The sequence below is a fragment of the Triturus cristatus genome, chromosome 4_1 (assembly GCF_964204655.1).
Source record: "Triturus cristatus chromosome 4_1, aTriCri1.1, whole genome shotgun sequence".
Lineage (NCBI taxonomy): Eukaryota > Metazoa > Chordata > Amphibia > Caudata > Salamandridae > Triturus > Triturus cristatus.
In genome coordinates this window covers 1,239,851,857-1,239,864,925 of record NC_140585.1, presented here as the reverse complement: position 1 = coordinate 1,239,864,925, position 13,069 = coordinate 1,239,851,857, and the positions used below count along the sequence as shown (strand labels likewise).

The 13,069-nt window shown below is 43.6% G+C and overlaps 1 long non-coding RNA gene across 1 annotated transcript in view; it reads left to right on the top strand.

Moving 5' to 3' along the window:
* The window catches only part of LOC146856495 (uncharacterized), a 39,936-nt gene extending 27,373 nt beyond the window's left edge, over positions 1 to 12,563 (top strand). The window contains exons 2-3 of the long non-coding RNA XR_014980955.1: positions 10,731 to 10,806; positions 12,339 to 12,563. This is a non-coding gene — a long non-coding RNA (uncharacterized LOC146856495). The remainder of the gene's footprint in view (positions 1 to 10,730; positions 10,807 to 12,338) is intronic.
* The last annotated feature ends 506 nt before the right edge of the window (positions 12,564 to 13,069 follow it).

The following is a 13,069-nucleotide window of genomic DNA, read 5'->3' as shown; positions in this document are numbered from 1 at the left end:
TATGGTTTTCTAGTGTTTTTTTTTGTAATAAGCATTTCTTTGCCCAGTCTCTCGACTCAGTTGCACCTTGTGTGGCTGTGACGACAGACCTCAGGGAAAGGTTTGTACATTTTTGGAGGATCTCTCTATTTTTTTAATAGAGAGGTCTCGCTACAATGTCCTAAGAGAAGATAAAAGTCAATTCTTTTATAATAAGCAAGGATATAGGATAGATAGCGTTACATTATCGCAATGTTAAAATATATTGCAGCGTAAATTGGTTATGCTCGTTGTACCCGTATCCGATAATTCCGAATAAGAAATCCAACATTTAATCACCTGATGCATGTTATCCTCTACTCTTCGGTTACAGTCGAAGCTCCATTTTATTTGACTATTCTTCTTTACCCCCTCCCATCCAAGAAGGCCTGAGCTCTTGCTCGACACAAGCAGACAAAAGCAACAGAGCTTCGAGCTGAGGAACCGACAAAGTGATTCAGTTCTGTTTAATATGCCCTCAGCTGTGACTATATGAGCCGAAAGCCGGTGACTCATAGTTAGGGACACTGGTTTTATGCGATTCAGCATCTTGATTTGCATGCTTATAGATTTGTAAAATAATTCATCATCTGCTGCATAATATGCAGAATTTAACTCCCAAAAATGTTTTGTACCTCAAATAGATCAAAAGTTAGAAAAACCATGCCCTTTGCAAAGGTTAACTGGTCATCTTTCATTTGCATAACTATGTATTTGGTTGGTAAACTATTATTAAATCTTTGCCCAGGCAGTACTATCATGTGTAACAAGCATTGGCAAGGTATTCAGTCTCGGCAATGCAAGACATATTTGTTTTGTCAATGTGTTTCAGCATTGTATGGCCAGATGGTAAGTGTTCACCAGGCAGATGCAGCACCCAAGCACCCACAGCAGAAGCACCATTACTCCTTTGTGTAACAACAGGCATACATGAATAATGCATCCCAAATTAAATTTACCATTTGATAGCCAATAGGTCTCTTCTTTGGGACCTTATAAGTGTTTAGCCATGCAACAGTTGATGTTGTTGCACCAAGGATATTGTACTGTATAACTAAACACTTATAAGGTACCAAAGGCGAGGCCTATTGGCAATGCCAATGCATGTTTATAATGTTTTACTTCTCCTATTTGTTTCCTGGTCTCTATGTTGTAGTCCTTCCGATCTTGGACAACAATTCCACCCCCTTTGTCTGTTGGTTTCAGTATGATGGATCTGTCAGTTTTGAGACTCTCTAGAGCTTTTCATTCTTCTAGGCTGATATTGTACGGTATGTAATGGTTGTATGGCATGTAATGGTTGTTGCTTTTCAAGATATGTTAGTTACGTTTTGTTTATTCACTTTATTTCGGCCACTAGGGCCATAAAAGTGCGAGGACAATAAAACAAATAATGTACACTTGTAGTTAAAAATGTGGATAGCTCACAATCATCTTCTTGTACAGAGATCATCCCACAGAAGAGAAAAAAAAAACACACACACAATGCATAAAAGTTACAGCAGGGATATAAAATGATAAATGAAACTGTCTTCAACCCGTTAAAAACAGAATAAAAGCAACCATCCGAAGATAAGCTGTGATCTAAAATTTTTACAAAGGATAAAAATATAGGACTGAGGTGCAAAGCCCAAAGCATTAGTACACAGTTACTCGACCTGCGCAAATTCAATGCATTTGTTCTTCCCCATGGGATCTACTTTAGACAAGCCGCCGGATATGCCATATGCAATTTAAGAATCGTGATACAGCAAAGACAATTGTTGGACAGGTGTCATACTTTAAAACTCTGTAGGCCTCTATGCAGCGCACAAAGCTCAAATTCTTGCATAGTTGGATTAACCAACGCTTGCGCGGCAGCCGATAGGCAGGACAGAGGAGCAGAACATGTAGTTCAGACTCTTCCTTATAGTTACATGCAGGGCATTCACCCGTTTGCTCTTTCACCCATTTGCTGGTATACGCTAATAGTGGAAGAGTCCCTAGTCTGAATTGTACATACAATTTCCTGGCCAATGTTGGTTGAATGGAATCCAGAAAACTTTCCTTGCTGTATACATCTTTTACAGCAGAAATACTGCTGTCAAAACGACCACGTGAGGCACTTTCTTGTATGGACATTAGTTTAGCTAGTCTATAGCATTTAACTAGTTCCAACCTAGAAATCGTGGGACATGATGTCTCGGGTCTTCTCCAGAGGTCCGACTTGCCTAACTTAGAGGCAAGGTCCCTTATGTGACAAAGCCATGGAATTTTCTTGATGGTACAGATGGCTAAGAGCTCATTTAGCTCGGCTCTGTAGACAGACAGCTCTGGGGTCACCCATAACCTCCGCCAGAAAGTTAAGGGTCTCAGGACAATCTCTTCATCAAGTGGCCTAATACCCAGGTCCATGCGAAGGGGTGTAAGGGGGGTACTACGGGGTAGGCCCATGAGCTGACGCATTAAGTTGTTCTCCACCTTCATTAAGTTGGTGGTAGGGCAATGCCCCCGCAACTCCACCCCATATAATGAGGCACCCCTTCCTTGTGTTTTATAGATTTTCACCACAGGGGCGGCTGGTTTAAAAACAGAGGTTCTGTGCAATTTCATTATACTGCTCACTGTCTGGATTAGCCTGAGTCTTACTTTGTCCAACTGTGGTCCCCATTCAAAATGCTCTGACAGGCTAACTCCCAGATAATCAAATATCTTCACCCTTTCCAGAGGAGTGCCGTGTAAAGAAGGGTTTGGAAGGCTCGTGTTGGGAGGGTTGAAGACCAAATATTTATTTTTTGTTAAGTTGATCTCCAGCCCTCGTAGCTTACAAAAATTGGCGAAGCCATCAAGAGTGCGCTGGATACCCATTGGTGTTTTTGAAAGTAGCAGGGTATCATCTGCAAACATCAGCACAGGGACCTTCCCGGAGACTAGCTTGGGGGCGTCATTGTCCTCTATTTTTTTAAGATGGTCAATAAGACCATTGATAAAAAGATAAAATAAAGTATGGGCTAAAACACATCCCTGCAGTACCACCTTTTGGACAGGAAAACGGGAAGTAAGTTCCCCATATTTTCCGCATTGTACTTGTGCAAAATGTTCCAAGTGGAGCCTCTCTATAACATTTAGAAGATAGGGAGGGATCCCAAGGTAGCTCAAAACCTTCCAGTGTTTCTCCCGGGGTACAAGGTCGTAAGCCGACTTCAGATCAACAAATATTAGATAGAGGCTGCCACCCTCTATAGTCACCGTTTTCCAGAAGAGTAGTTGTAGTCTGAATATCTGGTCTACGGTTGACATATTTGTTCTGAAGCCGGCCTGGTATGGACTTAATATTTGTTCTTCTTCCAGCCAACCCTGAAGGTGGTCCAGAAGCACCCGGCCGAAGAGTTTTTGGTTGATATCAATCAAGCTGATCAGCCTGTAGTTGGAGGGTGAGAGGGGACGGCCTTTTTTAAATATGTGAACTATCTCAGCCCCGCGCCAGGTATCGGGGGGATCCATGCCCTTCAGGACGGCGTTAAATAGGGCACACAAGTATGGGACCCATATTTTGGGTTCTTCACGAAAGAGGTCCCCCGGTAATTTGTCTAGACCTGGCGCTTTTTTACGGTGGAACTTGTTAATAGCGTTTCCCACTTCAGTCATGGTAATCTCCATGTCCCCCACCTGGTGGAACTCCGGTGCCATACTGGAACTAACGATTTTAACAGGCCCACAATTCCTGGAGGAGTAAATGACCCAAAGTGAGTCTCCCATGCTTCAGGCGCTATATTGGGCTCAATGGCCGATCTCCCTTCCCTGTCGCCCGAGCTCAATATTGCCCAAAACGTTTTCAGATCTTTATCATTCAGGGCAATCCTGAGAGTTTCCTAACTCTCTAGTTCCCAGGTTTTTTTTTCCTGCTGGGTGGTCTGTTTGTACCTGACCCTAGAAAGTTTAATTTGTGGCCTGTCCTTCGCCTTCACCGCATCCAGAAGATCCCGCTTGGCCTTACGACACTTATCATTGAACCAAGCGCATTTGTTTCGGCTATTTTCCCTAATGCGCACAACCGGGAAAGCTACATCCACCAGTTTTGAGGTAAGCTCTGCGTGTATTTTCCCTGCCTTGTCTAGGACCCTCCACCTGTGCTGCCTCCCACATTTTAGTTATGAATGGAATTGCTAGCTGATAGACTTTAGCCAGCTTGAAGGAAGACTGTTGTATGTGGCCCCATCTGACATTTCTTCTATTGTTTGTCACTATTATTGCACTGGTCGCATTTAAAGAGACAGCAGGAGGTTTAGAGATGCCAAGGTCCCATGGTTTTAAAATCAGAATCAGGGCATTATGATCACTATCCTGCCTCTCTCTGATATAAAAGTCAAGAGCCTTATCCCAAAGTCTTGTTTCCACCATGATGTAGTCAATTAGGGAGGCTTGACCTACTCTGTTAAATGTAGACTGCCCTGGCTGGTCGGATTTAGTCCGGCCATTACATGCCCTTAACGATAGCGCTAGAGTGAGTGAGTTAAGCTGCATGGCCAATAGAGACCATACTTTAATGGGAGTGGTCAGGGGGTCGGGGATAGACCAGTAAAGATCTTCTTCCATTGGGACAGAGTGAGATGGATCGATGAGGAGTTCAAAGTGGCAGTTAAAATCACCCCCTACAATCAGCCCTATCCCTGAATCCAAGGTTGGGATGAAATGTCCCAAATGGGCAATGGTGGCAGATTCTTGGCTGTTGTTAACAGGAAGAGAATACATGTTAATTAGGGCAATTTTCGTCTTTTTGGGAAAGGAGAGCAGGACATACTGGATGTCATTTGTGGATGTTGTCATCTGCTCCGCTCTACAGCCGAGGTGGGTACCCACCCAGATAAATAAGCCGCCAGAGTTTCTCCCCCCCTCCCCATGGTTGCTAGGTTATTGAATGAGGCAAAACCCACCCGCTGAAATTCTTCCCTTGCACAGGTCTCCTGGAAGATACAGATATCATGTTTGTCGACAAAATCACCCCATTCGGGGCAGGGCAGTTTGTTTTTAAGACCTGCCAAGTTCCATGATAGTATCCTCATCCTGTTGTCATACCCACTTTCCCCACTCACAACCTCAGAGGCACTAGCACTCTGTGATGGAGAGGCACCTGAGTGGACCGCACAACACCAATCTGGTTCCTTCCTCGGTTAACTTTCTCTGCTTGTGTCACCCAGTACGGTGGGGGATATAACATCAGGGACCCCACTTGATATATTTCTACCTCCTTCCGGAGCAGTCCACTGAGGGGGGCTTAAACTACTACCCCTAGTAGTTTGTTTCGGGCCGCACCCCACTATGCTAGTGGGGTTGTTTCCTACCGTTTGTGAGTCCCCACTCTTAGATGGTACCTCCCCCATCAAGCTACCTCCTCCAGAGTGTTGTATCTGTTGTTCACTGGGATGTTAAATGGGGGAAGCCTATTGTGGGCAACCCAGCTTCCCTCGTGTGGGGGCCCTAGGCCAATTACTGGAATTAAGGGAGGTACACAGCTTCTTAAGTATGTTTGCTGTTTTAAATAGAAAAAGTCCAAGGGTCGCAGGCTCATACCTGTTGGAACGTTATGGCGGTTAAGGGTGGTTTTAAATAGGTTGGTAACAGTGTTCGGGTTTTTGAAATTGATAACTACACACTCACCCGAATCGCTTTTTCTACGATTTCCTACCCACCCTACTCTTTGAACTATTATGATCTCCCCTGCTCTGGCATAGTCTCAATGCTTATATCTTGCGAGCCAGAACTGGCATTTGTTTCTCAACTCGAGTTGGCTTTCCTTTATATTGAGTTCGATGGGTGGGACACCTGTCAGGATAGCTACATACGGGGAGCAAACAGGAGGAAGATTTATATTGGGCAGGTTTGAACTTGAACAAGCGTTCCTCCCCTCACTATATTCTTGTACTGGTTGTCTACTCGCTTTTCTATTGGTGGCTTGGGTTTGGGGGCTAGGTATGTCTCGATGCCTGGGAGGGGATCACCTGTTTTTAGCTCTGGGCTCAAAGCTAGCACTCCTGCCTCTCTGGTGCCTATGAACACTCTGGTTCCCTATCTCACGGCTAGTCGAGGGACCCTTATGTGCATGCATCTCCAACCCAGGTGGAGGTATTAGACCCACACTATCCACCTGGCAACCTATATCAATCCCTCTTATAGACTTGCAGGTGGAGTGGTTTTTTTTTTTTGTTAAAATTTTTATTAGAAACCGTTGGTACACAATAAAAGACAGACAAGGGCCTACAACCACCAGGGCCAGCCGCTATAGAGCCCGAGGGCCCGCAGTGCAACGCCACAAATTCAAATGATCCAGAGGCAAGGCTCCCGGCATTTCGTGGGCACATGTAACAGGCCGTGGCCATAGGCCAGGAGCATTCGGAATAAACAGTTTCATTTTTTATTAAATATAAAACACACTCAAGGCAATGAGAGTCTGAAATAGCAGCGTGCTCTTCCCAGGACGGGGAAAAACGTTGAGTGTCCAAAGCAGGTCTTGTCTGGAAGCAGTAGAGGGGGGCTACGGGAGAACAAAGCATGGAACACACCTCACACCATCCCGCGGAATGCGTGGCTAGGGGGACAAAGCAGTATCGATCTCTAATGGCAGAGACGGGGTGCAGATACGTCCTCGATATAAATTCCATGGACCCCATACAGGTGGAGTGGTTTTGTGGGTCAATTGGTCTGACCTCCCCTGCTGCCAACCCTCTCTCTAGTTTATCTAGATGACTGATAAGGGGGGCTAGTTCTTCTATGATAGTGGCCCTCAGGATATTCTGCAAATGTGCCATTAGATTCAGGGCCCACGACGGATAGGTCTTGTCTGTGCTAACTGATTGCGGTCTACCCGAGGTATGTTCTTGCTCTTCACCCCCCCATCTGAGCTGGCTATATTGCCCTCGCGAAATGTATTTTTTTTAGCTCCAACCTCAGATGTTTGTTTGCACTTTCCATTCTTGGGGATACTCGTAGTGTTTCTACTTTTGCGCAATGCTTTCTTGTGAGGAACAACCACAGGAGATGGCAGGGGATGAACGTCTGGCTTGGTTTGGGGCGTATTTGGCAGCATGATCAAATCAGATGGAGGAATAAATAGATCGGGGTAAGTGATAGCCGCCTTTCCGTTAATTCAGTTTTGGAGTCCACCACCCCTATGGCCCTCTGCAACATTTTGTCTATTGATGTTGGAGGGAGTAAGGATGTACTTGCAGTTTTAGCTCTAACTGGGCCTGCCCCCCTCCCCATTTTTCTGACTACGGCCAATCTAGCACCCCGGCTCACTCCACACTGATTTTCAACGTCACTCGTCTATCGAATAGCACCTGTGGTCCGTTAACAACTGAAGAAAAAGGCCAAAAGTCACAAAACTAAAGCAAGAGTGCTAACCACCCCGAAACCACCCCCACTATAACATGACCAGCCCGTTTTCAGTTTGATTAGGATGTCAATGCAGTCTACTATTCCTTCAGACTCCACAGTTCGCAGTGTGGGCGCCTTCTGATGACAATAGTATCTCAATAGGGTGGGCTAGGTGCTGTAACGGTGAGAAGGGGCACAAAAGATGATAAAAGTCTTACTCGCTGGTGTTTCTAGAACATGAGTCACAGCAGCCAAGGGGGTTGGCCCTGCCCTGCCTCTTCCTGTCGATGACGGGCGCAGGACGTGCTCGCCCTTGGCCCGGGCTTCGCCCGCGCGCTGCCTGCGCGCGTCCCACGCTGCGGGTGGTGAGTCCACCGGGGTGTGACGATAGTCCAGGGAAATGCGGGTGTATGGCAAAATGACCCTGAGACTGCGGTCCCACCAGGGCTGGAACCTGTTTTATTTTCCCAACCACACAGCGCCCGGCTGGGTCCCCTGTGAGTATTTTCCTTCACTGTACTCACGGCGACACTCCTTCCACACTAGGCTTTACAGATCATCCTTCTGGTACTTCACACATACTGCTCCTTCCCTTGACAGGCTTAGCTGTTTTTCATAGCGCCATACTGATGGTATCCCTCCATTTTCTTTTAGGTGTCTCTACACTTTTTGGTCCTGAAGAGACCCTATATTGCACACAGGGTCGAAACGCCATAGACTGTTAATAAAAGCGAACCATTATAGAGCACTTCTCATTGTATAAAGTGCGGATTTACACAATGTATACCTCCTAATGGTCGTTTTTATGTTTTAGAGAAAACCTTGTACATATGTCACGAAATATGTCACCATTATTTTAGGTTCCAAAACTTCACTAGGACACCCCTCACTAATGTTTAACGATTATTTTGAAACTAAGTGTGCTAATTCTTTCTTTTTGAAATACCATATATGTATTGTTGTGTCTTTCAACTCACTGCATAAATAATTGTCTATACCAATCAAAATCCATGGTGTGTTTGGCTTGCTCTCTTTTTGACATCAACTAATGCCGCTGGGGCTTGAGGTCCTGCCCCGCTGCCTCCGGTGATCGTCCCACGCAGCGGGTGGCCACAAACTGACTTAAGCACCTCCTTGCATGGGAAATGAGGCGGCAGACCTCCTTGCTGCTAATGCTGCTGGGGCTTGTGGTCCTGCTCCACTATGTCCAGTGATCGATCCACGTAGCTGGTGACCGCAGACTGACTTAAGCGCCTCCTGGTGCGGTAAATGCGGCAGCGGCCCTACTTGCTGCAATTGCTGCTGGGGCTTGTGCTCCTGCACACTGCCTCGGGCGCTGCTTTAAAAAAATCTATCTTAGAATACAATTACAAGGATTGTGGTCTGCTGTCCCTTGCAGGCTACCATCCATATAATTGCAGCCAATCATAGGGGGTCGCAAATTGCGACTTGTCTAATGAATCTTGATTAGACAGGTCGTTCTGCAACCTTTTGCCATTCTTCATTTTGTGAACCGACCCATTAGTAAAAAATGTATTTTACAAAATATGATTCCATCTGTATCGGCGCGCAGAATGTGACCATTTTTTGCAAACGGAATAATAGTACCTCTGGTGCTTTCATCTTTGTGATCCGTAACCACCTCCTTTGAGGTGTCAGTAACTGATAGGTCCCAAACCATTCATGCAGGCCACTGCAACCCGCTGTTATGAGGAGAAGCTCCTTTCACGCTCCCTCTTAATTAAGATTCAAAATTGATTGCTAGATCCTTTTTGCAAGTCTGGAAGGCTTGTCTGACTCGCAAAATGGGCTAGGTACATAGAAAAATGTCTTTTGCGGTTGCAAACCCTCTGATACTGTAAATTGCAGGGTTTGGGACTGCAAAAGGGCCTCGAGCATCTTGCCTCTGGTGCTAAGAATAAAATACAAATGTGATACCTTTAACGCAAAACAACCACATTACAAGACAGATGTCTCTGAAGGGTGCTATGCTTTGATTTATTTTAGACTCCTCTCCAAGCCTGGTCTTTTAGGATGGTTCTCTGTCTGCCTCTTTCGTATCTCAGCTCTGCCTTTCATTTACCTTCATTTGCTTTTCCCCTCTGCCTCCTTTCCACATTCTGTATTCCCCGCCTTGCCCACACTTTCCCTTTTTACAGCCCCTCTTCCCTAAAGTGTCTCTCTTTCCTCCTCTTTCTGTTTCAAGGCATCCATGTCATACAGGTTAGTAGACTAACTCTCTGGAGGGTGAACAACCTTTACAACACAACTATTACAACGCACTACACTTACAAGAAAATTTTTACAATGCAACATCCACTACAACGCATTCCATTACATCGCATGACACTACAACGCATGTTTAAAAACTACCTTTACAATGCATTCCATTACATCGCATACTACCTTTACAACGCATACCATTACAACGCAATCCAACACTTACCCTACTGTTGCACCCCCTGGAGTTAGAATAGTAATTTTTACCCCTATACTATCCAATACTTACCTTAAATGCAATTTAATATTATGCGTTGTAATGGTATGCGTTGTAAAGGTAGTATGCGATGTAATGGAATGCGTTGTAAAGGTAGTGTTTAAAAATGCGTTGTAGTGTCATGCTATGTAATGGAATGCGTTGTAGTGGATGTTGCGTTGTAAAAAATGCGTTGTAATTGCATGCGTTGTAAAAGTGTGCGTTGTAACGACATACATCCCTCTGGAGTGACAGTAGATATATTACTGCTGGCTCAAATGCTCAGATCTTGGATATTTTGTGGAGTACTGGGATTGGAAAAAAGACTCCTAGAAACCATAAACTGGGAGTCAAGGTAGAATAGCAGTTAAATTCTACATTTATTTTTTTAAAACTCTGCAACGAAGAAATTGGCAACAATGATAAATGTTATATTAAATATCATTATCATCATCATCAACTTTACAGACCATAAAAGTACAATGTTCACGTCAACTCATACACTCCAATTCCTGTGACTGGATGGACATAAAGTGCAACTGCAATTTTAATAAATACATTTATCTAGTTATTTGATATTAAATATGTTCTGACTTACCTAATTGGTCACGAAGAGATTGAATTTTGAAATATCTTATGGGGGTAGAAGTCTGCTGTATAGATCTTTGTGTTGAATAATAATAATGATGATAACTGGTGGATAAAGCACTTCTTAGAAAGATTGTTTTGTCTAATGACATTTTTGACTCATAAATTAGCTTAGAGAATTTAATGTGACAGGTGCAAAGTACATCGTATAACATTCAGATCAAATGTTTGTATTTTATATAAATAGGGAAGTAGGTTACTGCTTTTAACACAAATATCCTTCTGTTATTTGCAGTTCGTATGTTGCAATCCTTTTAATATAGCACAATGAGCTATGAACCAGCATCAAGGAACTGCATGCAAACTGCAAGGTATGAGTTTAGAATCTTGTTGATTTTTTTTTCACGACCTGTCATTGTTCTAAGTTACCTATTAATGGTTCCTTTGGGATGTAATAAAATCCTATTAGCACAAACAATCCAACCACTGCTTTACATTTTAAATCCAGACTTTGTGTTTCTACCAACCATGCATTCTTAACATATATTGCCCACATGTGTTGATGATATGTGTCTCTTACACCTTGTGACCCTCATTTTCTTAAATAACATTTCTTGTACATTGATACTGACACTTGTATCAATTATTGTCTGTACATGTGTGTGTAATGTAAAGCGCTCTAACACTCTAAATTGGTATGAGTACAGTTATAAAATAATTAAATACAAATAAATTAACTGCCATTCTGACAGTGCATGTGCATCTCTAACATACAGGGGTTAAACAAAGTCAAAAACCTGACTCCAAATCGTAGTTTCTTTTAAGTAGTTCTATCAAGCTGTATGCCTTGGTTTCCCACCATTGTATTGGCATTTAGGTCTTACTTAGGCTCCAGATAGCTCCCACCCAGGATTATACTCAAACAAAAGAAGGGCTAATGAATATATCCTGCAGTCAGCAAATTACACTGGAACAAATTCATCATATTTCACTTGGTCCAGCCCTGGTTTCAGATCTGACTCACTAATGGCTACCTGATCTGCCATCCTGCAGTCTCTCCATCATTCCCTGCACTGGTCTTGAGTGACAGCTTGCTCTGTTACGGCTGACCAAGTTGCTCAAGTATGTTCCTCTCAGGGTTGTAGATTCTCATGGTGCCTGCAGAACAGTCATTCAGACTTGAAGGTTTAACGTGAGGGCTCGCTCTATGCCCAGGCTTTCTGTCTCTAGTATGAAGTGGTTTGGTTACAGCTAGCCAAGTGAGTCTTGCGTGTCAATCTGTTATGACGTCTGGCTTAGTTGATCACTCTGGTTGGACATCAGGTCTAGTTGATCAGTTTTGTATTGTAGTATTTAGACAGGTCGTCACACACTTTGTCTGCCTACTTCGAGAACACTTGATCACTCACTATTGTCTGTGCTACCCATTCTCTGGCAATCTGGAATGAAAGCTTGCCCTGTGACTCCTGTCTGCAAGGCCTAGTCTGTTTGGAGTGACCAATGATGGAGCAGGGGAAAATACAAGAATTTTTGTACCCCTTCGAAGTTAATGACCTCATAATTCTAAAAATACTAACTATTTGAATGCATTAACTAATCAACAAATGCACCTTAATTAGACACTACACGCGGGAAACTAACTGGCATTGCAAAAATCTAATTTATTTACAAATTTGAAGTTAAATTAACATAGGTTTGTGATTCGTGTTGAAAGTATACGTAAATTGCATGTATTTTGAATGTAGTAAAATTATATTGTGGCAAAGAATGCAGATGGTAAGTAAAATGGCTTTAAATGTCGCTTATGCTAGGCAACATCTAAAACGGGTCATTAGAATGGTGGGTGGTAAACAGAAGGGCTTATTTTCTATGTCTAATTTCTGCTATGTTGTCTTCATATTAGTTCTGTTCGGGCCTGCTAGGCCTCGCTGGAAAAATGGCCGCTGTCGAGAGACGTGATTGCATAGGCAGAATAAAGATGGCCCCCGTGCATGAGCAGAATGGAAGTTCCAGTCACGAGCTTGTGGCCTATGCCCGGAGTGAGAGATGTCAAGGCCATTCTGGCCTAAAACAAGAAGATGCGCCAAAAGTTTAGCATGAATGCCTTGGAACGGATGGGAGATTCGAACTCCAGAAGATGAACAAGTCAAAACTATCAGAATCTGTTGAAAATATATTAACAAAGTTAAAAAGAACTTTTGGACTTGATGAATCACCAGATTTGTATGAATGGATTATTTGCAGAACTGGTTCAGGCAAGGAGGACTATGAGGTGACCATCACCACCCCTCCAATGGACCAATCAGAATGAATGTAGACCCTAAAAGGTTTCAATTTTGGGTTTAGCAAGTTAGTGAAAGGGTATAAAAGAGTTGTGCTTACAATGACGTGGTTGCACTCGCTTATTCTACATTGATCTATTCAACACGACACGCTGTCTGTTGAGACGATTTTCTTCTGATGCTGAAAAGACTCTGACAAACTTTGGAATTCGAAAGTTGATGGGGAAAAGGAACGAGACCGTTGCGGGATTCTATCCTGGGAGGGAATATGTCCGAGGAGGTTAGAGGGACAGTTGGTCATCTTTGGGAACCTATCCTGTGATCTTCGATTCATGTTCTGGTGAATCATTCT